The sequence below is a fragment of the Cupressus sempervirens genome, chromosome 11 (assembly GCF_028749045.1).
Source record: "Cupressus sempervirens isolate cs-2001-9-10 chromosome 11, ASM2874904v1, whole genome shotgun sequence".
In the NCBI taxonomy this organism is placed as follows: Eukaryota; Viridiplantae; Streptophyta; class Pinopsida; order Cupressales; family Cupressaceae; genus Cupressus; species Cupressus sempervirens.
In genome coordinates this window covers 294260036-294287475 of record NC_143128.1, presented here as the reverse complement: position 1 = coordinate 294287475, position 27440 = coordinate 294260036, and the positions used below count along the sequence as shown (strand labels likewise).

The following is a 27440-nucleotide window of genomic DNA, read 5'->3' as shown; positions in this document are numbered from 1 at the left end:
GTAGCTTTAGTTGTATCTTGAACATTGTTCCTTATATAGAAAGAATCAATAGTTGATAATATGAGTGGAAAGATAAGATGTAGATGTCGATCAATTTTTAGAGCTCTCTTCATAAATATTTTTTGGATTGTTGGTTTGCTCAAGAATAGGTGAGATATCTATGGGAAAATGAAAAGTTCTTGGAGTACCAAGAGTTACACTTGTTATTTTTTCTAACTTTTGAAAATCCTCCATCATAGTTGGACATTGGTATGGAACCTCCCTTGTATAAATCAACCCAATTTGTATGATTTCAATAAGACATGTGAATACCATTGCTTTATTTGACTCATCAACATCTATGAGTAGTTGGTTGTCCATCACCTCTAGGGTTTTATTTGGAAAATATGCACTTGTCCATTTTAGTAGATTAATTACCTCCTACAAACATGTTATCTGATGGTCCTCCTTGTTGATAATTCTAAAAGTAGAATTCCATAGCTATATACATCTCCTTTGGTTGAAATCTTTCCGCCCATTCCATACTCTACATTACAATATATAATAATCAATGATTTTGAAGGTATATGAAATCATTCTAAAAATTAAAAATAGTCAATGATCATTTATGTTCTAATGATACAAACTTTTATACCTAGTGCAAAGTAGCCAATAGATCCATTTAGTACACTTGAAGAAGACATTGAATTCATTGAACTCTCAAAAAAGACTCTTGTAATTTTGAAATCTTCTATATATGAAGTCATGTCATCATCTAATAATATATTGTTAGGTTTAGGTCACAATGTATGACTTGATGATGCAAGAGCATCCTGGGTGTAAGAGAAATCTTGCATCACCCAAAAATATTTTATTTTTAGTCTTTTCTATTTTAATAAGGACTAGTAGGCAGGGTGGTTACTATTTATGGGAACTTGCTATTTTTTAGTAAGTTTCTCATATGAGCTTGAAATATTCTCATTTTCTACATGAAGATTCATTTTGGAATTATAAGCCTACCATAAAAATCTCGTTTCTCCATCTTAAGTATCAGAGAAGTTATTACAAATTTTCAATGGAAAAATTTGTAAAAAAATATTCAGGCTCACCATTGTAGGCCTTAGAGTGCTTGGATGAGGTTCAAAAACTTGATAGAAGGGTGCTAGCACCATTCCAAGCCTGTAGATAAGAAGCTAGTGTTTTTGAAAAGTGGTTATAATAGCCAATCGAAGCAATGGTTTGAGAGTTATGGGCTTCTAAAGTTGGTCTATTGGAATATCTAAAATAATTTGTCAAAAATGTATTTAGCTGATTCTGTATATATTATTAGGGTTTGTTGGCCCTATGTATTATGTTTGAGCATCTAGAACCTTCTGGGGTGGCATAAAATTTCATATTTAAGAAAGGCCTAAACATTACCTAGGACAGCTCTATGTGGTAGTTCACAGCTTAGTCTTGTAGATTACTATAATAAAGGTATCATGTGGGTTAGCATATTGTATTTGTGAATTCTGTAATTCCACATTTGCAACATAAATAAGAAGTCCACATTTTATTCTTGTATTTGTTGTTTTTTCTTTATTTTTGTTATGAGTTTATGGTATTAAGGGGAGCACCCTTCATCAAGTGGTATCAGAGCCAAAGTTCCTGAGTGTGTGGATAGATCACCGAGTATGAGGTAGTTCGCACTAGGACTGTGGTATAGGCTAAGTGTGTAGATAGATCACAAATTGTGAGGTAGTTTGCACTAGGGTTTTAGTGGAAGCACAAAAGTGCCTCCATAAAGAGAGCATAGTGGAAGAACTGTAGGTGTTGCACCTAAGGGTTTTCAAGCCCTCCAAAGAAAAATGTAATAATTAGAAGAAAAAACACATAGAGGAACAAATCTTCCTATAAGAGATGAAAGCGAGGATGAGAATGAAGTAGATAAAAATGTTGACACAGAGGCAATTCTAGACCAAGAGGAAGAGAGATTTTTTAGGGCCATCTCCAAGATTCAAAAAATACCTAAGTTTGAGGTTCCCACATTTTTAGGAAATCTTAACCCAGAGGAGCTAGTCGATTGGATCAATGAACTGGAGGAGTACTTTGAGTATGAAGATATTGAGGATCCAAATAGGGTCAAGTTTGTGAGGGAAAAAATGAAGGGACGTGCAAAGATTTGGTGGCACAAGGTTTAGTTGGAGAAAAATAGAAAGGGAAAGGACAAAATCACTAGATATGATCAAATGATAGCTAAATTGAAGTAACAATTCATTCCTATGGATTATGAGTTTGATCTATTGAAGAAAATGCAAGGAACAAAACAAGTGGGAAAATTTGTTCAAGAGTATACTAAAGAGTTCTACCAAGTTCTCATTAGAACTGGACATGTAGAAGCTGATAAGGAGAAAGTTACTTGTTATCTTAAAGGGTTAAGGAGAAGCATTTAGGATGATTTGAGTCTGGTTTGAATGAACAATATTGAGGAGGCATACTGATTTTCCCTAAGAGTTGAAGAAAAACAAAACAAGAAGTTTGGCAATAAGAATAAAAGAAGAGGTTACAGTGGAAGATCTGGTGGACGATCTTATGGAGGTTGTAATGATGATCAAGAGAATAAGGATGAGGTTGGAAGTAATAATTAGAACCAAAGGGGAAATAATTCCAATTGTTTCCATGATCAAAACAATAGAGATCAGAAAGGAAGAGGCAACAGACTCAGATCTAGAAGAGGAATCTTCCATGGGAAATGTTTTCACTATAGAGAAGAAGGGAATAAAGCATTTGAATGTACCCAATGCCAAGGAATGATAGATCAAAGAAGAGAAGGCCAAGCTAGAGTTGCACATGTTGATGAAAAAGTGAGATCCTCACATTTTGAAGATGCTGAAAGAGGATAAGTCCTAGTTAATGGAAGAGTCCTACTAAGTGGTGAGAATGAACCTAATCAAAGAAGGAGCTTGTTTAACACAAGGTGCAGATGTGAAGATAAGTGTTGTGATGTGATCATTGATGGTGGAAGTATTGACAATAGGGTGTCAGAAATGACGGTCACAAATTTGAAGCTGAAGAGACAAAAAAACCTACATCCATACTGCATTGCTTGGGTGCAAGATGATCATAAGGTCATGGTCAATGAGTAGTTTTCAGTGAAGTTCAAGATTGGAAGCTACCAGGATGAAGTACTTTGTGATATCATACCTATGGACATATGTCATATGTTGTTGGGTAGGCCATGGCAGATTAACAGGCATGTTGTACACAATAGGCAAGAAAATACCTACACTTTGACCAAGGATGGAGTGAAACATAAGTTGAAGTTGTTGAAGGATAGAGAAGAAAAGGTATATAGTGCTACCAAAATATGTTTTGTTGATGGAAGGGAGTTTCTCAAAGGTATGAAGTGTGAGCACATGTATTTTTCTATAATTCCAAAAAATATATTAAAGAAGAAGTAGAATAGGTACTACAAAAGTTATAGATATGTTGGGAGATTTTTCTGGATATTGTATCAGATAATGTACCTGGTGGATTGCTCCCAATGAGGAAGATTAGTCACCAGATGGATTTGGTTCCAAGAGCCAATTTTCCAAACAAAGTAGCACATAGAATGACACTAGTAGAAAGTGAAGCATTGAATAGGCAAGTTCATGAGTTATTGTAGAAGGGGTTGACTCAAGAGAGTCTGAGTCCATGTGTTGTACTAGCAGTATTAGCACCAAAGAAGAATGGAGAATGAAGGATGTGCATATATTCTTGCACTATCAACAAGATCACAATCAAGTGTAGATTTCCATTTCCAAGGATGGGTGATATTATGGATTGTTTCAGTGGAGCTGCATATTTCACAAAGATAGATCTAAAGAGTGGGTACCATCAGATTTGTATCAAAGAAGGTGATGAATGACCTACTCTAAGGAGTACGATAGAGGTAAGATCTTTTCATGGACTAGCTAGGCTTTATAGAAAGTTCATAAGAGGTTTTAGTAGTATTTTTGGACCCTTGATTGAAACAATGAGAGGGGATAGGAATGAATTTAAGTGGATTGTAGGAGTAGATAAAATTTTCAATTTGTTGAAATAGAAAGTTACTAAGCAGCCCGTTTTAGCACATCATGATTTTAACAAGGTTTTTCAAGTAGATTGTGATGCTAGTGGTACTGAAATAGGAGTTTTTATGAGCCAAGAAGGTAGACCTATTGCTTACTTTAGTGAGAAATTGAATGATTCCAAAAGAATTTTTTTTTTTTTATGATCAGGGATTTTATGCTGTAGTTCAAGCACTGAAAAAGTGGAGACACTAGCTTCTTCCTAAGGAGTTTGTTTTGTATACTGATCATCAAGATTTGTAATATTTAAATAGTCAAGGAAACTTAAACTAAAGGCATTTTAAGTGGGTTGATTTTTTGTATAGTTATACATTTCTTTTGAAACACATGAGTGGGAAGTGTAACAAAGTTGCAAATGCTCTTAGTAGAAGAAAACTTTTATTGAGATAAATGCAGATAGAGGTGGTTGGGTTCAATAAACTCAATACTTTGTATCTAGATGGTCCCAATTTTGGTAAAGCATAGAAGGCTTGTATAGAACCCATTACATTTGACAGGACAAAATGGTTTGATTTCATGATCCAAGATAGTATGTTGTTCAAAGGAAGCTAGTTGTGCATTCCTAGAAGTTCAATGAGAGAGAATCTCATTAAGGATAAGCATATTGGAGGATTGGTTAGATATTTAAATGGTAGATATAGAACCATAGCTTTCGTTGCTAAGAATTATTACTAGCCACAATTATAGAAAGATGTGAAGAAGTTTGTACAAAGTTGTAGAGCATGTTAGATGGCGAAAGGAGTGAAGCAGAATACAGGCTTGTATCAGCCATTACTTGTACCAAAGAAACCATGAGAGGATGTCAGCATGGATTTTGTTCTTGGATTATCAAGGACACATTGTAGGCATGATTCTATTTATGTGGTGGTTGACAAGTTTTCAAAGATGGAATATTTTATTCCTTGTAAGAAGACTAGCGATTTTGTTCATGTAGCATAATTTTTTTTTGAAGAAGTGTTGAGACTACATGGTCTTCCAAAGAGTATAGTTTTAGATTGAGATACCAAATTTGTTGAGTATTTCTAGTGTACATTATGGAAGAAGTTGAAGATAGATATGAAGTTCAGTTCATCACATCATCGAGAGACTGATGGATAGACAAAAGTTGTGAATCATAGTTTGGAAAACTTATTGAAGTGTTTGCTTGGAGATAAACCAAGAAGATGGGATATGATTTTACCACAAGTAGAGGTTGCATATAATAATTCTATCAATAGGAGTACTAGTAAATCACCATTCTAGATTGTATATGGGAATAGTCCTAGAAATGTTTTTGAATTGAGGCATTTTTATAAAGGAGAGATAAGTAGTGTTGAAGCAGAAGAATTTGTTGAGCATTTGAAGAACATCCATGAGGAGGTGAGAAAACACATGATAAAGGTGAAAACACAATACAAGGCTAAGGTAGATGTGAAAAGGAGGTATAAGGAATTTCAGTTTAGAGATAAATTTATGGTTCATTTGAGAAAGGAGCATTTTCTAGTGGGTACATATAATAAGATGAAGATGAAGAAGTTTGGACCATGCAAGATAGTGAAAAAGGCATGATTCTGGAAATGCTTATGAAGTGGAGTTTCCTACTGCATTTAATATTTCACTAGTATTTAATATTTTAGATTTGACAAATTATTGTGAAGGAGGTGATGGAGATGAAGTTGCAGAAGCATAATGGAGCATTCTAGCAACTAGTTCAGCTATAAAGGAGATTGAGGAGATACTGGACAGTCGTATTGGCAAAAGTTTCAGAAGCAAAACTTATGAGAAATATATGGTCAAATGGAAGGGGGGGCAATAGAGGATTCATCATGGCTAGCAAAGGAGGAGGTTATCTAACTTGTTTTTCCTTTGAACACCCGAGACATGATGGAATCACTTCTCAAATTACCCCAAGTGTTTGATGCAAGAGCATCCTAGGTGTAAGAGAAATCTTGCAACACCCAAAAATATTTTATTTTCAATCTTTTCTATTTTAATAAGAACTAGTAGACAAGGTGGTTACTATTTATGGGAACTTGCTATTTTTTAGTAAGTTTCTCGTACAACCTTGGAACATTCTCATTTTCTACATGAAGGTTCATTTTGGAATTATAAACCTACCATAAAAATCTCATTGCTCTAGCTTAAGTATCAAAGAAGTTATTGTGGACTTTCAATGAAAACATTTGTAGAAAAATTTGCAAGCTCACCCTTAGAGGCATTAGAGTGCCCTTATGAGGTCCGAAAACTCAATGGAAGGGTGCTAGCACAATTCCAAGCCTGCAAATTAGGAGCTGACATTTTCAAAAAGTGGTTATAATAGCCAATTAGAACAATGGTTTAAGAGTTATGGCCTTCTGAAATTGGGCAACTGAAATATCAAAAATAGTTCATCAAAAATGTATTTATCTAACTCTATATGTATTGTTAGGTTCTGTCGGCCCTATGTATTAAGTATGAGCATCTAGAATCTTCTAAGGTGGTATAAAATTACCTATTTAAGAAAGGCTTGAACATTGTTTAGGACAACTCTAGGTGGCAGTTCGTAGCTTAGTCTTGCAGATTACTATAAAAAGGGCACCATGTGAGTTAGCATATTGTACTTGTGAATTATGTAATTCTGCATTTGTGGCACAAATAAGAAGTCCATATTTTGTTCTCACATTTTTTATTGTTTCTTTGTTTGTATTATGAGTTTATGGTTTTAAGGGGAGCACCCTTCATCACTTGCACACAACAATAGTGGTGTAGATATTCCATTCCTTGTGCTATCCCCTTTGCTATTTTTAATTAGTTAGCCAAAGTTAATTTACATTTATCTTCTCCCTCAGGGTATAACCACCTCTCCAAACTCCCATTTGACATGAAAGGAAGAACCAATGCCTTAAAATCATGGTTATAGTAAGCTGAAATAATTTTTATAAAATTACAATGCCTAACTCTTTTTAATACATTGCATTCTCTCTTAAAATTTTGGAGGGCATTTTCATCTTGTAAATTGAAGACTTTAATAGCAATATGTGAACCATTGTTGAGAATTTCCCTATAAAAAAATCCAAAACTACCAACCCCTAGTTGATTAGTTTAGCTAAATCCACCAGTTGCATTTGCAAGTTCTTCTTATAAAATTATTTTTGGTCTAATGTTTTAGTTAATGAAATTTTCATCAATATGTGTCCTATAAAATATTAGAAACGATATAGAAGACATGACAAATATTGCAATACCAATCACAACTAGTACTATCACCTTTTTGAAGGTTGACATTTTTTTTTTTTTGGCATGTAAGCATGGTGGCAGATTAATCCACTATCCATAAAGGCCACAATTTCCTAAAACTATTGACTTATCAATCATTACAAACACTCCTTCTTCTAGAACCTCTCCTTTTAAGTTGTTTGAAGAGACATTAATATGTTGAAGCATTTTTATATCTTGGAACGCCAATTAAATTTTACTTAACAAATTATTTCTAGAGAGATCAATGTCTTGAAGATTTTTTAGATTGGCAAGTGATATTGGTATTGACCTCCAAAATGAGTTCGATGAAAGTTTCAAATATTGTTAGTTTGTACAACTTGATAATGCAGCTAAAATTTCACTTGAGAAGTTGTTGAGAGGCACATCTGTGGCTTGAACCATTGCCATGGTGTCATTACTAATATATAACCTTCCAATAAATTACTTGAAACATTGAAATTTAATCAAAGATTCATAAGACTTGACCATTGAGGAGGTCTATTTCCTTGTAGTTTGTTGTTGGCTAAGGCCACCTTTTCCAAATTTATACATCTCCCTAAGTTAGCACACACTTTCCCTAAAAGTTGATTGTGATGAAGAATAAGATGCCTTAGTTGTGGAAGATTGCCAAGACTAGCTGGAACTTGACCGAAGATCATGTTTTCACTCAATTATAACTATCAAAGACTTTTTGTGTGCCCTAAATTTTATGGTATTTGTCTATATAAACTATTTTTGTCCAAATACAATATTTCAATATTTAAAAGATGGTCAAGTGTGGATGGAATGTTCCCATTGAAATGAATGTCAAATAAATTTAATTCTCCCAACTTCATAAGGTTTCCAATACCACTTGGTCTGCTCCCCTCAATTTTATTATGGTTTCGACTCAATAGATACAGTTGGCTTGATAGTTGACTAATACAAGGAGGCAAAATCCCAATGAAATGATTGAAAGAAAAGCCTACTTCTTGGAATGAGGAGCAATTAGTAAAGGATGTTGGAAAAGGAAATTCATTTCTTTTTCTCATGAGATTATTTGCTACTATAAAAAAAAAGGAATGTAGACCAATTTTTCAAATTCCAATGGCATTGTATCACTTATTTGATTCTCATTTAATTCAATATGTTGAAGTTGAGTAAGATTTAAAAGGGAGGTTGGGATTTCTCCAATGAGCCATAAAAGCAATACTTGTAACTCTGATAGCTTTGCAAATTGCCAAGGAATGTGACTAGTTAATTGATTGTCATATAACTGCAAATTTTGGAGACAAGTGCAATTGGAAAGGGTGGTGGGAATCATGCCTAATAAGTATTTTTCAAATAAATCTCTTTGAGTTGAGTAAGTATGCCTAAGTTAATAGGAACCAATCTCAACAAATAGTTTTCACTAAGATAAAGTGTTTGGAGTTAAATAAGCATGCCTAATTCAACAAGAATGGGTCCTGACAAACTCTTTGAATCAAAATGAAGAAGTCACTACTATGGCAAGTCATTGTAATTATGATGTCCACCCATTGCCCAAGTGATAGTACCATGAATTGGCTCCCATCGGATGAGCGTCAAACTTTTGCTATCATAAATTGTGATGGCAAGGATGTTTGTCACAATTGTGATGGCTAAAACGGTCATAAATTGGAAGAAAGAAAGTGCAAGAGTTCATCTTTACACCATCCCAATTGCAATAGTAGACCATCTCAACTATGATGACTTAAGCTTTCAGTCAAGCATCGCACTTGTGATGGGTATATGCTAGTTTTGTTGTGGAAGTGACGGCTACCCATTAGAACAATTCATCCCACTTGTGATGTGTATGTGATAGTTGACTATGGGAGCAACAACTATCCATCAAAATAGGTTGTCATGATTGCCACAGGTAGCCAGATTATTGAAAAAATATTGCTTGTCTAAAAAGGTCCTTTTACCAGTAAGAATATTATCAATTCTTTTTTGCAGCAATGAAGATTAGTTATACATGACTAACCTATAAATTCAATGGGTAGATGTTCTACGTACAAAATACCATGGGTCATTGGAGTTTAATTTGTTTTATATAGCCATATTATAGATGATATTTTTGAGAGTATAATAATGAGTGGCTTACACCTTTTTTTCTAGTTGGTTCTATGAACAGTATTCAAGTGCTCATCTTATTTTGAAGACCATAGGAAAAGGGAGCCAAATAAGTGTTTATCTTTGGATCATCTTAAGAGTGGAGTCATTAATAAATGTTATACAAGGGATAGAGATTTGACATGTCTAACAAATGTCTGTAAATCGTTATTTGTAATCATTTGTCATACAAGTGCCAATTGATATCAATATATCCTTTATAGTTGTGGCATTTGTGTGGATACATGTTTTTGTTATCAAATCAATCTATTTTGTTTACCATTCACATTTAATCTACATATTGAACTATGACATCCTTTTGCATTGCCTGAAACTAATAGATTCACATAGTTAGTTATCATGCAATCATAGGTTAATGTTGAGCTTCACTTGGTTTCGAGAATAGTTCAATATTCTCTACTAATTAGGGCTAGCCACATGAAGGTAGAAGCTCATTTGGCCCCACGCACCCCCCCCAACATCTAAATTCCCTGTTAACATCTAAAATCTTTAAGAAATGATCAATCTTTAAAGTACAAAAAAGGTTCTAGGCCTACAAAAGTGACATCATTTTCCCATCTTCCGATGCATGTCATTTTTATGTTGCATCCAAAATAAGATTTTTCCACTCTAGATCTATATACATGGACATTAGGTATAGCTGAAAAAATTTAGCATAATTACATTTATTTAATAAATTTATTAAGTTTTTAAAATTATGGACTATCATTAACATTACAACTCTAGCTTTTATGACCAAGAGAATTTCCTCAGCAAGCTAGCACATAGAAAGTCTTGATTTTCTTGCATACTAAGGACATTACCCTTGCCTATAAGAGTCAAAGTTACAATTTTCATGATGGTTTATAACTAAAAACACCTAATCAAAGACCTCTAACAAATTAGCTGCACTTGATGTCATATGCATATGGATTGAGATTGCATAGTGAACTATGGCCTCCTTCTGCATTGCCTAAAACCAAGAGATTCACATAGTTAGTTTTCATGCAATCATAGGTTAATGTTGATCTTCACTTGGTTACGAGAATAGTTTAATATTCTCTACTAATCAGGGCCAACCATGTGAAGGTGGAAGCCTCCCCCCCCCCACCCTCCAAAAAATCTAAATTCCCCATTAACATTTAAAATATGTAAGAAATTATCAATCTTTAAAGTACTTAGAATGTCCTCATTGTGTTCTAGTACTCTCAGGGGAAGTCCATCTTAATTACGCACAAGCAATTCATCACAATTCCTTAGTGATTCTCGTACACCTAACATAGGTACATCCAAGAATGTCCTCATTGCCTCTACATAAAATTAATCAAATATTACAAAATTCCCCCTAAGAAATAATAGTTCAAGTGAAATAAACACATGAAAAATGAGAGAAAAAGAGGAATCTACTTACCAATAGGCATTGCCATTGCATTTGTGGCCATGCTACCTATTGAGTGAGTTTTATTATTTTTTTGTAGCGCCAAGATCTCTCTGTTTATATACATGCATACATACATACATACATATGTATAAAGAGATCACAAGGGCACGACAACAGAATGCAACAATCACAAGGGAATGATAATGAAATCCTAGATCTCCACTGATCTCCATAGTCCACAAGATCTCTCTCTCTCTCTCTCTCTCTCTCTCTCTCTCTCTCTCTCTCTCTCTCTCTCTCTCTCTCTCTCACACACACACACACACACACACACACACACATACTCTCTCTCTATACACACACACACACACATAGACATATGTGTGTGCATGTATATATACATATACACATGTATATTCATACATACATGCATACATACATATACATATACATATACATACATCCTTTGCACTATTTAAAGGTAAAGTTATTGTGATAGAGGCTTCTATAAGGGTCCATTTGGTTCGTAGAATTTGAAAAACTTGGATTTCTCCAAACCTTGGTTTAGCCAAATCAAGGTTTTACAAATCTTCATTCTGATTTTTGGGATTTTACTTAAGCTATTTGTTTCACTAGGAAGATGTGTGTGAAGACACATTTTTATGCATAAGCATGGAATTGAAAGAAAATTTCAAAAAGTAGTCCAATATACTATTTTTACACTCCTTAAAAAACATAACCAGGTTTTGATTTTCAATTCCTACTTGCTAGTAGGAAATTGGAAAACCTGGTTTTGAGGCAAAATCGGAACTCTGGTATGCTAATTCCATTTTACCAATTCTGAAACAAATGCAAATATTTTCAAATCTAGATTGGGAAAGGCCAATTCCTGTTATCTTCCAGGAACCAAATGGACCCTAAGCAATTAGCCTTATGAATATGAATTTGCATAGAGGTAGAATTTTCTCCTTCAACTCCTTACACTCAACTCTTAACTAACATTATTCTTCTAGTAGTGAGAATAGATACTACAAATTCCTAGGAGCCAAGGGACCCTGAACCTGTTCTATAGTTTTTAGAGACATGGGAGAAGTTACTACTGGCTTCAATACTTCATAACATTTTGAATCATATAGTGATTCCCAAATTAATAGCAGTAGTAGATACTTGGGATCCTAGCAAGGTTACATCTTTGGCTTTCAATATTAGGCCAGCATATGGACCCTTTATATCCATCCATTCATTATAAATTGAGGAATGCACTGTTGGATACAATTGTTAATTGTGTATCTTCTTTGATGTTACACAAATGTCATATCAGCCATCAGACAGAGTCTACTGAGCTCAGACGGTCAGCAAAGCAATTTACAGTGTCTACCGAACATTCATGAACAACATAAAGGAAAGTTAGCTCTTACGGAGCTCACTCAAGCATCAAAGGATTTTGTAGAAGAAAGTTAATGTTAACCAAGCTCCCAAGGTTAACAAAGGGAAAGAGAATGTCTACCGAGTTCACTAAGTCATCGAAGAGAAAGTTAGTTTTTACCAAGCTCACTCGGTAAGCTATAGAAGGTCAGTTTTTACTGAGTTAACTCGGTCTCCAAAGGAAGTTGCAAGGTTTGCAATTTTTACCAAGCTTCACTTGGTTAACACAAGGGAAACCATTCTGGAGCAGTGGTCACCAAGCTGGGTCAGGCAGCAAAGAATTTTATTGTTCTAAGGAATTAAGTTTAATTGTTTTGTGCAATGTTTGCAGCCGACTGCTTTAATATTTTTCAGTTGTTGTAACTTGTAGTTGAGCCAACTTGACAATCTATAAAGTATATATGAAAGGTCAAGTTGTGAATTCATGAATATGTAAGAGTGTGGATGCATAAGAGTGCAAATGTATGGATGTAAATGGAATGAGTGAATATTGAATATATGAGTGAATGTTGTGGAAGGATTAGATATCCTTATGGAGCTACAAAGTTGTATTCGATCAGTGAGGATCTAGTGAAGCAAAACAGAGATTTGTATTCAACAAAGATAAGTTGCATATATTTCAGATCACTTCATTGTTGCTTTCTAATCATTGTAACATTGATTCAAAATCTCTTAATAGCATTGGTTTAATAGCCATTTTGTAAATCCTCTAACAAGGTGAAAATTCAGTTGAATTGTTCTTAAGACCTCCAACCAGGCCACTCCTTACAGGGTGATTAAATCCTCTAATAGGGTCACACCTAACAATGTGTTTTGTAACCTTTAACAAGGTTGGCTCCTAATAGGGCTCACTTCAGAAGAGTGAAAATTGGTGACTAGTTACTTGGTGGTTTTTCCCATATTGAGTTTCCACATTAAATCTGGTGTCTCTTGTGTTCATGTTATTTCCTTTATGCATGCCTGTTAATCACTTTAAATGCTTAATAAGTTAACAGAACATCTATCAAGTTTTAGCATTTATTTGTGTGGTTATCGAGTGTCAACAGCAACTATATTTTAAGACATCTAAGGATCTATGGATTTATTTTTGTGGTAACTGATTCACCCCTCCCCTCTCAGTTACTCCATCTCTATTTCCAATAATTGGTATCAGAGCTTTTGGTGCTTGCAGGATAAGATTTCAAGGATCTAAGCCAAAGATCAGGATGTCTTATAAAAGGTAAATTCCAAGACTTAACAAGAACAACTTCTCAGCATGGCAATGGTTGATGAAACTTCATCTAGCTTCTGTTGGAGACACAAGACTAAAATATCTCGATGAAAAATATGCAGAACTAGCTAATACACTATCTGTCAATGATATTGCTGAAAAGAAGACCCACAACATTATGATGATAGATATAGCATCTACTCTAAGTTATGAAGAATTTGATGATATCAAGGACTGCAAATCTGCTTTTGAAATGTGGGAAAAGCTAAAAGAGATCTATGGAGGAGATGATAATGTTAGAAGAGCCAAAGCAGAAAGTCTGAGAGGAAAATTTGATCAAATGAGAATGAGAGAGGATGAAAACATTACAAAATATGTTGAAAGAGTCAAAACATGTGTCAGTGCAATCAAAGCATCTAGAGGAGATATCAAGAAAGAGACAGTTATAAGTAAAGTTCTCAGAACTCTACTTCCCATTTATGCAATCAGAGTTTCTGCAATTCAAGAAAGAAGATGTGAAGCAAATCATAAGATAAACCTAGAGGCCATAGTTGGAAGATTAACTACATTTGAACTAGACAACTTTGACAACTATGTTCTGGCTTCCAAGAACATTGAGTTAGCATTTGAAGCCAAGCTTTCACTCAAGGAGAACAGTAAAAAGAAAAAGGAATCTCAGTCAGAAAGTGAAGATGAATCAGACCAAAGTTCAGACAGTGATCTTGAAGTGATTGAAGCTCTACTAGCAAGGAAATATTCTAAAGGCAGAGGAAAATATAGAGGTAAAGTTTCTTTAATCTATTTTTCATGTGAAGAAATTGGTCATATTGCTGCTAGATGCCCAAACAAGCAGAACAAAGATGAGAAGAAAGGATACAAGTTCAATCGCAAGAAAGACTTCAGATCATTCAAGGATAAAGGTAAGAAAACATGTTTTATGGCCAAAGATTCTAATGATTCTAATGATGAAGAAGAAGATGAAATTGTCTACATTGCTCTAAAAGATGAGTCTGATAATGATGAGGAAATGGCACTCATTTCTCATATGAGCAAAAATGATACATGGATCATAGATAGTGGTTTTTCTCATCACATGACTGGCGAAAAAACTAAGTTTGAATGCTTTGAAGACTATGATGGTGGCAGTGTAAGATTTGGTAACAATGAACCTTGTTGTATAAAAGGAAGAGGGAGAATCTCTCTAACCAAAGAACTTATATGTGATAATGCCTATTGGGTAAAAGGACAAAAGAATAATTTTTTAAGTGTGGCATAGCTGCTCAATAATGGATTCAAAGTAGAATTCATGCATGGTAAAGCAAGACTACTGGATGGCAAAGGAAAGCTGATTGGATCAGGTACTCAAACTAAAAGTAACTTGTTCTATCTTGAACTAGGTGAATGTTCATGTTTCATTGCTCAAGTTGAAGAAAGTTGGTTATGGTATAAAAGGTTGTGTCATTTAAATTTTGATAATTTAGTAAAGATAAGCAAATTCAAGAAAGTAAGAGGCATTCCTAACATAAAGAAACCTGAGGTCGGTCTATGCAAAAATTGTCAGATTGGTAAAATGGGAAAGACTAGTTTTAAAAGTAAAAACTATCAGTTTGAAGATATATTAGAAATTGTGCATACTAATTTATGTGGACCCATTGGAATTGAAAGCTATACTGGAGAAAAGTTCTTCATTCTTTTTGTTGATGATTACTCAAGAATGATGACAGTCATGTATCTAAGAAACAAATCAGAAGTATTTGAAAAATTCAAATGGTATTTGGCCAGAGTAGAAAAAGAAACAGGGAAAAGATTCAAATGCTTGAGGTCAGAAAAAGGTGGAGAATTCATTTCGCATGAGTTTAATAACTTTTGCATTGAAAGAGGAATCAAAAGACAGGTATCAGCCCCTCGAACACCCCAGCAAAATGGAATAGCTAAAAGAAGGAACAGATCCATCATGGATTGTGCAAGAACTTTAATGATTGAAAAGAGCATTGCTATCAAATACTAGAAGGAAGCTATCAACACTGTAGTTCATACCCTGAACTGAGTACAACTGAAGAAAGACTCATTCAAAACCCCCCATGAGTTATGGTATGGCTATAAACCTAATGTAAGTTACCTTAAGGTATTTGGAAGTAAATGTTACATTTTGAAAGAATCTAGAAAAGGAAAATTTGATGTGAAAGGTGATGAAGGTATATTCTTTGGATACTCATGCAAAAGTAAGGCATATAGATGTTTGAACTTGTCTACTCACAAAGTCATAGAAAGTGCGCATGTGAAAGTTGATGAGTTTGCAGAAAGGACTGAAGAAGAAAGCAAAAGGGAACCGAAAGATTATAGAAGGTTTATCTTCATTGAACCTGATACAGTACTAGTTACATCAGAGAATCAAGAATCTTCTACTCCCAAGTCATCTATAACCGAGTTACAAGAAGTTCAAATCGAGCCACAGAAAATTGAGTTAAATTCCGTGACTACCGAGCAAGTGTCTACTGAGTCTAAAGGACTCGAGCCAAAATCTATCGAGTAAATATCTACCGAGCCAGAACAGATAGAACCTGAAGTTGAAATGCAAGAGGATAATAATGAAATTAATTCAAAAGGCAAGGAACCTATATTAGCTAAGTATGTCAAGAGACATCATTCAGTAGATCAGATCATTAGAGATAAATCTGAAGGAACAATGATAAGAAATAAGTTGAAAGGTACTTGTTTACTTGCTGATTTTGAACCTAGAAATATCAAAGATGCATTGGGAACTGATAGTTGGATTGAAGCTATGAATGAAGAGATAGAACAAATAGAAAAAAATAAGACATGGACTCTTGTACCTAGACCTAAAGATAAAAATATGATTGAAACTAAGTGGGTATTCAGAAACAAGTTAGGTGAAGATGGTAAGGTATCAAGAAACAAAGCTAGACTAGTATGCAAAGGATATGCTCAAGAAGAAGGAATAGACTATGGAGAAACTTTTGCTCCTGTTGCAAGATTGGAAGGAGTCAGAACCTTACTAGCATATGTTGCTCACAAAGAATTCAAAGTTTATCAGATGGATGTCAAGTCAGCATTCCTCAATGGTATACTGGATGAAGAGGTTTATATTAAACAACTTGAAGGTTTTGTTGATTCAGACAAAAAGAACATGGTTTGAAAATTACACAAGGCACTGTATGGTTTGAAACAAGCCCCTAAAGCATGGTATGAAATATTGCATAACTATCTTATTCAGATTGGTTTTCAAGGAACTAATGATAACAATAGCTTGTATATAAAGGAAGGACCAAAAAATAAGATTGTCTTGGTAGAAATATTTCTAGATGATACTGTGTTTGTAATGCCACACTAAGCATAACCAACAGAAATGCAAACAAAGAACAAATACCATAATCGCAATAATTTTTTTTTAAGTACAAATACACACATTGAATCATTCTTAATCTGACAACCTCAATAAGAAATAAAATATCATCCATATATGTTTCCAAAATGATGCTAATACAAATCAAGTTTAGTACAATAATGTAGTACACCATCGTTTCTAAACACCTATGTCTAACATAGGAATCCCTAAATGCTGTTTCAAAAGTAACTTCAATAGTCATCTTTGGTTACTTGCTAAACATTCTTGAAACACCTCGAAAACATATAACAATGCAACACAACACAATAAGGGGGCTCAGTAAACACTAAGTTAAAAAGTGTAATCCACCTGCATACATGTTAGAATAAACATATACATAATTGTAATGCAGATATCTGAACCACGTTAACATAGTGCAGTTTCAAATTAATATGAAAGAAGTAAACATTTACTTAAAAATGCAAAATTAAACTCGCACTAAGAATAACCCGTAAATGAATCATATATATACTAAGGTGTCATCGTTATGGCACTAAGATTCTACATCCATGTATGGTATGCTCATAGTCAACACATAACGGTAATCTATATTATACTTGTCAATGACAGAATAGAGATATGCCTTATTCTCTGTACTTAACCATATAGGTTTAAGTCATAGGTAAGGCCAATTATATTTTATATGTAATTAACCCACCCAATACCATTTTAAGTTATCATTGAATTAATTAACTAAATCGGATAACCAAATCCAGCCACCCCGATATATGTTCATCACTGCTATTCTTAAAATATACATCAAACAGATATACTAAGAATGTACATGCAATAGATATTAATCAATTTACAACATGATACTACATCCTTTAATCCATCTGAAACACATCTTATTCTGCCAAGTTCAAAGGTAAATATAGATAATTACAACAACAAAACTAAAACCTATAATATCAAGATCTCATAAATACCATTGAACTATTGCACAGCTCAACGATACTTACAAAATCTTCATACTATAATTTAATTCCCTGTTAACCTAACCATCTACACTTAACACCGAACTGACCAAGATAACAATCAACATGCACATGATATTCTTGTTTAAAATGACACATCATCAAACATATATCAATATCTACCTCAATTCTTGTACTACTTTCATTTTAATTTTAAAAAAAAAACTAAAATTCATCTTAATAATAAAACAATGTTTTTTCAACACATCTTTTCTCAGAATGATCCTTAAATGCTATTAAAACACTTCATAATCAAAATTAAACATAATAGAATCTAAATACAGCTATTACTTTAACGAATGATCATTAACAAAGTTGTTAATATTCAAATGTCTACTGCAGTTATACTACTGTATAGCGAAAAGCCACCATTCAATTATAATCACATCAGCATATGAAATATAATATTAGAATACAATATAAAATGTGATTCATAAAATTTATAGTAACTTTCATCATGCCAATAATCAAAATAATAATAAGGATGTAATACATCAATACTACAGAGCATATACTAACTGTTCATAAAATATCCACATTAATATAGAAATAATAGCAACTGTCAATGCCTCTATTTTTTCAAATGATGTCATATTCAATTGTGGATAATATCTCAAAACAATAGGTAGTTATAACTCAAACTTCCTCATATTATAATAACCAAATTAAGCCATCTCTATGTTTCCTCTGTTTATATCGAGTTTCATATTAACATTCACATAAGATTGCTCTCGGTTTCTAGTCACGACAGTCATTATATTCCTTCAAACAACTTAATCACAACAAAAATATAAATCCTTAGCTCTTTATTGAAAATAAATTCTATATTTAAATAAGAAAACAAATTATAATGTTCATTAATGCTGTCACAGAGAATTTTCTACTTTCTTTGAGTTTCCCTTTTTCATCTATTTGACAGAATGTCCTTACTAACAGTAACCATACATGGATCACCATATTATTGTTTAAATACATAATGTCCGAGTTAAAGAATTTCAAGCATGTTGTATAACATAATAACTTAATCCTCGGTTCCAGTTATCTAACTCATGAAACAGAGTAACAGTGCCCTCAATCAGTCATGAGACTGCAACCTAATGCTAGTTCATGACTATGGCTGAACCACACATATTAATAAACTCGAAACATGGTTTCTCCCAAAGCTCGGCCCTGTATAAACCAAATTCCCCAGTTTAACACAATAACTCAAAAACATAATAACCTAATAACATAATGATATTACTTGCTGGTTTGAATTTATCTACGGTTCCCACTAACTGTTTGTTGAAGAGTCTGCCCCTAATTTCATTTAGTGATTCGACTGTTGTCTACGTTTTTAGTTCCAACATCTCGATAACATATAACTTCTAATACCCATATTTCATAACATGCATAGTGGTTCGCTTCCTACATCGTACTCATGTTTGTATTCATAAAACAAGTTTAGTTTTACACCTCCTATTTCAAACATACTGTAACAATGATATCGCCTCCAACTACAAACAAATATACATTGGTACACATAACCCTTAGTCCATGCAACTACCCAAAATCATAAGCATATATAGTTATTTTCTACAACTAGGTCATACCACATATAATCACAGCAAACACAAGCATGAACATAACTATTACAAAATAACCGAATCCAAACCAAACCCCATATCATAGTAAAGCTGTGATCTATGTCACAACCTATTTTCATAACAAAATGTCTACATATTAAATGAACTTGCAACACACAAACTACCTCAGGATTTATACACAGAGTTTAGAAACCATCTAAGGCCCAAAGAAAACAGCAAAACACAAAACATAGATGTATATATGTAACCAATATCCAAATATGGATATAAATAGATCTCGACACTCATGCCCAACCCTGCTTATACCCATACCTGGGTATCAACAAACATCTTTTTAGAAGAAAGTTGTAGTCTCTACAACTCCTTTAAACAACGTTAACACCCAAAATAGTAAAGGAATAGGTAAGGAAATGCCCCCTACCTCCAAATTTCAGAAGATGGAAACTCAAAACGAAGCCCAACAACCAAATTTGCTGCTACCCTAAACCAAAACCAGATGTCCAACAATGAAAAATCTGATAATGAATGATACTGTGGATTCCAACAATGCTCGGATTGATAAACAAGAAAGCCCAATTGACCAAGTCCTCCATGATGCTGGATTTTAGCCATAAGCATCACAGATGCAAAACATACAAAAAAATGTGGCCAAATTCTGGGCCCAAACATAACAAGAACTGAAATGTACACATACAAAAATGACCAAGCACTTCAATGAAATAATTCCTCTTTAAATGAGCATTAAAAGCAACTGAACCACTTCCACAATGTCGAGTACAGATGGAAATAAATCTGCCACCGCCATATATGTTTGGATAATAATCATTAACATAAACCTCATTCAAAGCATCGAGACCCATATAGGGTTTTAGGTTAGTAAACTTTGTCTTTTGAAAATATGATGTGCAAAACACATAGCTAATAACCATCGCGGGTTTAAACCCCATTTTAACTAATAGCAATTAATTACAACATAAACTTAATGCATATATACATATAGACCTTTTTAATATACAGCACACACACACACACACACACACACACACACACACACACACACATATATATATATAAAATACCAGATAAAAGAGTATTAGGAAAATACTTAAGTTCAACAAATATCCACTATACAGTGAATTATCCTTAAAACTAGAAATATTGGGCATTAATTCTAACCACAACATAAGTTTATTAGACTCATAAATGTCTCTATAAAGGCTTAAAAATAGAGCAATTCTGAAACTGAAACATAATCATCCAAAAAGAACTTATAGTCCCAAAGTCTTAAAATGCAGTAAAACTGAAATAGTGGTCAAGCATGACAGTTTTCATAGGGAATGATAATCTTTACAAAGAATTCTCAAAATAAATGAATAAGGAATTTGAAATGTCTATGTTTGGAGAGATCAAATTCTTTGTTGGTCTTCAAATTCAGTAGAATAAAAATGGTATCTACATCACTCAATTAAAATACATCAAGGAGATATTGAAAAAGTTTGGTATGGAAGATTGTAAATCAGTTGGGACTCCTATGTGTACTAGATTCAAACTTACCAAAGATGATGAATCAAAAGAGGTATATCAAACATTGTATAGATCTATGATTGAAAAGTTACAGTATGTAGTTCATACTATGCCAGATATTGCCCTTGCAGTTGGTATTGTAGCAAGATTTTCAGCAAAACCAAGAGAAAATCACATAATGGCAATCAAAAAAATAATGAGATATTTGAAAAGAATAGAGGATTATGGTTTATGGTACAAATTTGGAAGTAATCTGGATTTGAAAGTGTTTGCTGATGCTGATTGGGCAAGAAACTTTGATGACAGAAAAAGTACAAGTGGAGGTGCATTCTTTCTTGGAAAGAGGTTGGTTTCTTGGACAAGCAAAAAGAAGAATTGTACATCCCAATCTACACTAGAGGCAGAGTATGTTGCTGCAGCAGTAAACTGTTCTAATATTGTTTGGTTTAAACAGTTGTTGGAAGGCATGAAGTTGGAAATCAAAGAACCAATTGTTATATTTTGTGATAATACAAGTGCAATCAACATATCTAAGAATCCAGTGATGCATTCCAAAACCAAGAACATTGCAATAAAATATCATTTTGTAAGAGGATTGGTGCAAGATAAGGAGATCAAATTGGAATATGTTCATACAAAGGAAAAAATTGCTGACATATTCACAAAACCATTACCTAAGGATGCATTCTTGTATATAAGAGGTAAGTTAGGGGTCACTCCCCTATCTGAAGTTCACTAAAATGAAGTTTTAGTAATGCATCAACTCAGACCAGGTTGAAGATCTATCAATTGATGCAACATAATCAAGAAATATTGCATATGAATCAGTACTAAAGGTACACTAAAATTCATTTGAGTTGAGTTGTCTTTGGCATGTGTTGTCAAAGAGGGAGAGTTTTACTGTCATATCTCTCTAAAATTTGTTTAAGATAAAGAGTTTGCTATGTAATTCCTTCACAGATGGAGATTATTGTAAGAGGGAGAGTTTTCTATCTTAGAGGAAGAATTTTTATGTTGACATTTTGTGTTACCATATAAGAGAAAGACTTGTTTTCAAATTTCATTCTGCTATGACATGTTGTGTTGCCATCAATGCCAAAGAGGGAGATTGTTGGATACAATTATTAATTGTGTATTGTCTTCGATGTTACACAAATGTCATATCAGCCATCAAATAGATTCTACCAAGCTCACTCAGGCATCAAAGGATTTTGTAGCAGAAAGTTAATGTTAACCGAGCTCCCAAGGTTAAAAAAGGGAAAGTCAATGTCTACCGAGTTCACTTGATCATTGAAGAGAAAGTTAGCTTTTATCGAGCTCACTCGGTAAGCAATAGAAGGTCAGTGTTTACTGAGTTAACTCGGTCTCTGAAGGAAGTTGCAAGGTTTGTAGTGTTTATCGAGCTTCACTTGGTTAACACTGGGGAAACCATTCTGGAGCAGTGGTCACCAAGCTGGGTCAGGCAGCGAAGAATTTTATTTTTCTAAAGAATTAAGTTTAATTGTTTTGTGCAATGTTTGCAGTCGACTGATTTAATGTTTTTCAGTTGTTGTAACTTGTAATTGAGCCGACTTGACAATCTGTAAGGTATATATGAAAGGTCAAGTTGTGAATTCCTGAATATGTTAGAGTGTGGATGCATAAGAGTGCGAATGTATGGATGTAAATGGAATGAGCGAATATTGAATATATGAGCGAATGTTGTGGAAGGATTAGATACCCTTATGGAGCTGCAAAGTTGTATTCAATCAATGGGGATCTAGTGAAGTAGAACAGAGATCTGTATTCAGTAAAGATAAGTTGCATATATTTCAGATCACTTCATTGTTGCTTTCTAATCATTGTAATAGTGATTTAAAATCTCTTAATAGAGTTGGTTTAACAGCCATTTTGTAAATCCTCTAACAAGATGATAATTCAGTTGAATTGTTCTTAAGACCTCCAACCAAGCCACTCCTTATAGGGTGATTAAATCCTCTAATAGGGTCACACCTAACAGTGTGTTTTTTAACCTTTAACAGGATTGGCTCCTAATAGGGCTCATTTCAGAAGAGTGAAAATTGGTGACTAGTTATTTGGTGGTTTTTTCCATATTGGGTTTTCACGTTAAATCTGGTGTCTCTTGTGTTCATGTTATTTCCTTTATGCGTGCATTTTAATCACTTTAAATGCTTAATAAGTTAACAGAACATCTATCAAGTTTCAACATTTATTTGTGTGGTTACCGAGTGTTAGTAGCAACTATATTTTAAGACATCTAAGGATCTATGGATTTATTTTTGTGGTAACTGATTCACCCCTCCCCTCTCAGTTACTCCATCTCTATTTCCAACATGCACTTCATGCCTAGCATGCAAGTGATGCATCTACATATGCAGTTTTATCACCTTGCAAATTTATATTTGATCCTACTATCTAGGAAAAATTGATTCTTCATTTTATTGTACTTAATCTGATGATAGTTCTACATGAATTTTTAATCAACCCAACTAATCAATAACTAGACCAATTTAACTAGGTTATGGCTTATTTCTTTCTAAAAATATCTACTATGATATATTTTTGTAAAATTTCTTGTGAACTCTACCCATTTTTCTTGGTCTATATTATTTTTGTGTAGGATCTTGATGTAAGTCACTTAGTATAGGTTGAGTGAGTTTTATTGTTTTATAATTTGGATTCTAGAATATGTATGCAACTAGATCAATTTTCTATTGTGCCAAGATCTCTCTATATATATCCATACATAGGCACACACACATGTGTGTATGTATGTACACACACACACACACACACACACACACACATACATATGTATATATATGAATATACATACATACATATACATAAATAATAGTAATATATGTATTGCATTTGCATGCTCTTTATCATTTCTTATAAGTGTGTTTCAAGGTTGGGAACCATTCAAAATCCTTTGCATGGTTTAGAGGTAATGTGATTGTAGTAGAGGCTTCTGCAAGTGAATGAGCCTTGTGATTATGGAATTTAAATAGAAGCATAACTTACTTCTTCAACTCCTTACAATTAACTCTTTATTGAAGTTATTATTATAGTAGTGAGAATTGTTGAAAGAAATGATTAATTGTGTATTGTCTTCGATGTTACACAAAATATCATATCATTATCAGTTAGCATATGCTGATCTCACTTAGAAACTAAAGACAATTTTTTGTGGCTACGGAGCATTCTAGAGTTTGTTTAGTTCAGAAGACAATTACTGAGTTCACTCAGGCACCAAAAGAAAGTTTGCAGAAAATGAGAGTTAACTGAGCTCACTCAGTTAATGAAGGAAGGGTTAGATGGAACCAGTGTTAACCGAGCTCACTCAGTTACAAAAGGAACTTTGCAAGTAATGACTATTAACCGAGTTCACTTGGTTAACATAGGAAAATTATTTCTAAGTTAGTGTCTACTAAGTTGGGTTGGCTCAAGAAGTATTTTCTTATTTTGGCATATTAAGTACAATTGATTTGTTTGTTGGTTATAGTCGACTTAGAAGATGAATGTTTATTATTCTAAGTTGTATTTGAACTGACTTGGCAATATAAAAGATATAAGTAAAAGGTAAAGCTCTGAATTAGAAGTATGTGTGAGTGTATTGAAGATTTCATGATGGAAAGAGGAAGCAAATTAGAACGATAAGAAGACTATCCTTGTGGAGCTGAAAAGATATATTCAATCAAGAAAGATCAAGTAAACAAGCTAGAATTGAGATCTATAATCAGCAATTCAATTGCATGATAAATTAGTTCATGTCATTGCTACTCTCTAACCATTGTAGTAGTGATCTAAATCTCTTAATAGAGTTGGCTTAAAAACTATTTGTAAATCCTCTAACAAGGTGGTAGTTCTATTAAATTATCTAAATAAATCTAACAAGGCCACTCCTAATAGTGTCACACCTAACAGTGTGTTTTGTAACCTTTAACAAGGTTGGCTCCTAATAGGGCTCACTTTAGAAGAGTAAAAAACAATAACTATTTGCAATTTTTTATTTTTCCCAAATTGAGTTTCCATATTAAATCGTGTGTCAAATGTGTTCATGCTATTTTATTTTATGTGTTTGCAACTAAGTTAAAGTATTGGTAATCACAGATAACATCTAAATTTTTCATGTTAAGTATTTACCGAGTTACAACATTTTATGTATATTTACTAAGCATCAACAGTATTCAATTTTTAGAGTTTTTTTTTTTTTTGTATTGACATCTAAGATATCTGGGATTTATTTTAGTGGTAACTAATTCAACCCTCCCCTCTCAGTTACCCCTCTTATATTTCCAAAAATTGGTATCATATATTTTTAGTGCTTACAAAGAAGATTTCAATGACCTAAGCTAAAGATAAGAATGTCTTATAGAAGAGAGATTCCCAAGTTGAATAGAGAGAATTTTGCAACATGGCAAGGACATATGAGATTACATCTAGCAACTATCAGTGATTCAGGTTGTAAATATCTTGATGCTGAATACAAGACTCCCACTGGAACATGATCAATTGAAGATATTTCTGAAAAGAAAAATAATAACATCATGGTGATTGATATCGCATCTGCTCTTAGTTATGCTAAATTTGATGAAGTGAAAGACTACATAATAGCTAATGAAATGTGGACCAAACTGAAAGAAATTTATGCAGGAGATGACAATTTAAGAAGAGCTAAAGTAGAAAGTCTCAAAGGTCATTTTGATCAAATGAAAATGAGAGAAGATGAACACATTGTAAAATATGGGAAAATAATCAAATAAAGTGTGAGCACAATGAAATCATTTAGAGGAGATATTGATAACAAAACAGTTGTAACCAAGGTACTCATAACCCTTCTTCCTATTTATGCAATTAGAGTGTTTTCTATTCAAGAGATGGGATGTGATCCAAATAATACAATAACTTTGAATTATCTAGTTTGAAGATTGACAGCTTTTGAATTAGATAACTATGATAACTATGTCTCTAGTTCCAGAGGTATTGAGTCTGCATTTGAAGCTAAACTCTCACTTAAGAAAAAGAGTAAGAAATCAAATGCTAGTCAATCAAGAAGTGAAGAAGAAGAAATAGATGAAATTTTTGATAGTGATCTTGAAGTTTTTGAAGCCCTACTTGCAAGAAATTATTCCAAAGGCAAAGGAAAGTACAAAGGTAAGGTTCCTTGGATTTGTTTTTCTTATGAAGAAGTTGGGTGCATTGCTGCTAGGTGCCCAAATAGAGAAAACAAGGATGAGAAGGAAAAAAAAGTACAATAACAAGAAGGAATTCAAGAACTATAAGAACTACAAGGACAAAGGTAAGAAATCTTATTTTATGGCTAAAGATTCTGATAATAGTGAAGATGAAATGGTATATATTGCTATAAAAGATGAATCTGATGCTGAACTAAATAAGATGGAAATTATCTCTCATGTTAACAAAAATGATACATGGATTATTGATAGAGGTTTTTCACATCATATGGTTGGAGATAAAAAAAATTTGAACACATGGAATATTATGATGGTGGTGGTGTGAGATTTGAAAATAATGAACTTTTTTGTATAAAAGGAAAAGGATGTATTTCTTTGACCAAAGAGCTTATATGTGATAATGCTTATTGGGTTTAAGGATTAAAACATAATCTACTGAGTGTGGCATAGTTAAATAACATTAGATTTAAGGAAGAATTCATGGATGGAGCTAAACTACTAGATAGAAAAGGAAATCTAGTTGGATCTAGCAAACAACCAAAAGGTAATCTATTCTATCTTGATCTCAGTAAAGGTTCATATTTTATTGCTCAAGTAGAAGAAAGCGAGTTATGACACAAAATATTATGTCATGTAAACTCTGGTAATCTAGTTAAGATAATAAAACACAAAAGAGTAAGAAGTATTCCTAGTTTCAAGAAACTTGATATGGATCTATGCAAAAATTGCTAAATTGGTAAGATGGGAAATACTAGTTTCAAAAGAAAGAACTATCATTTAGAAGAAGTCTTAGAACTTGTGCATACAGACTTATCTAGACCTATTGGAATAGAGAGTTATAGTGGAGATAAGTTTTTCATTATTATTTTTTATGACTATTCTAGAATGATGACTATAATGTATCTTAAAAAATCAAAATCTTTTCAAAAATTCAAGTTGCATCTGGTATGAGTAGAAAAAGAAAATGGAAAGAAGTTGAAATGTCTAAAATAAAATAGAGGTGGTGAATTCATCTCAAATGAATTCAATAAAAAATTCATTGAAAAAGAAATTAAAAGACAAGTATCAACCCCTAGTACACCTCAACAGAATGGTATAGTTGGAAGAAGGAATAGATCCATCATGGATTGTGCAAGAACATTGATGATAAAAAAGAATCTTGCAATCAAATACTAAAAGGATGCTATCAACACTGCAATTCATACCTTGAACAGAGTTCAGCTAAAGAAAGACCCAAGTCAAACTCTTTATGAACTATGGTATTCCTACAAACCTAATGTAAGTTACTTGAAAGTATTTGATAGAAAATTTTATAACTTGAAAGAATCTAGA

The 27440-nt window shown here is 33.3% G+C and overlaps 1 pseudogene; it reads right to left on the bottom strand.

The window, feature by feature from the left end:
- Positions 1-6: 6 nt before the first annotated feature.
- On the bottom strand, positions 7-20188 carry LOC149529279 (uncharacterized; annotated as a pseudogene).
- Between the last annotated feature and the right edge of the window lie 7252 nt (positions 20189-27440).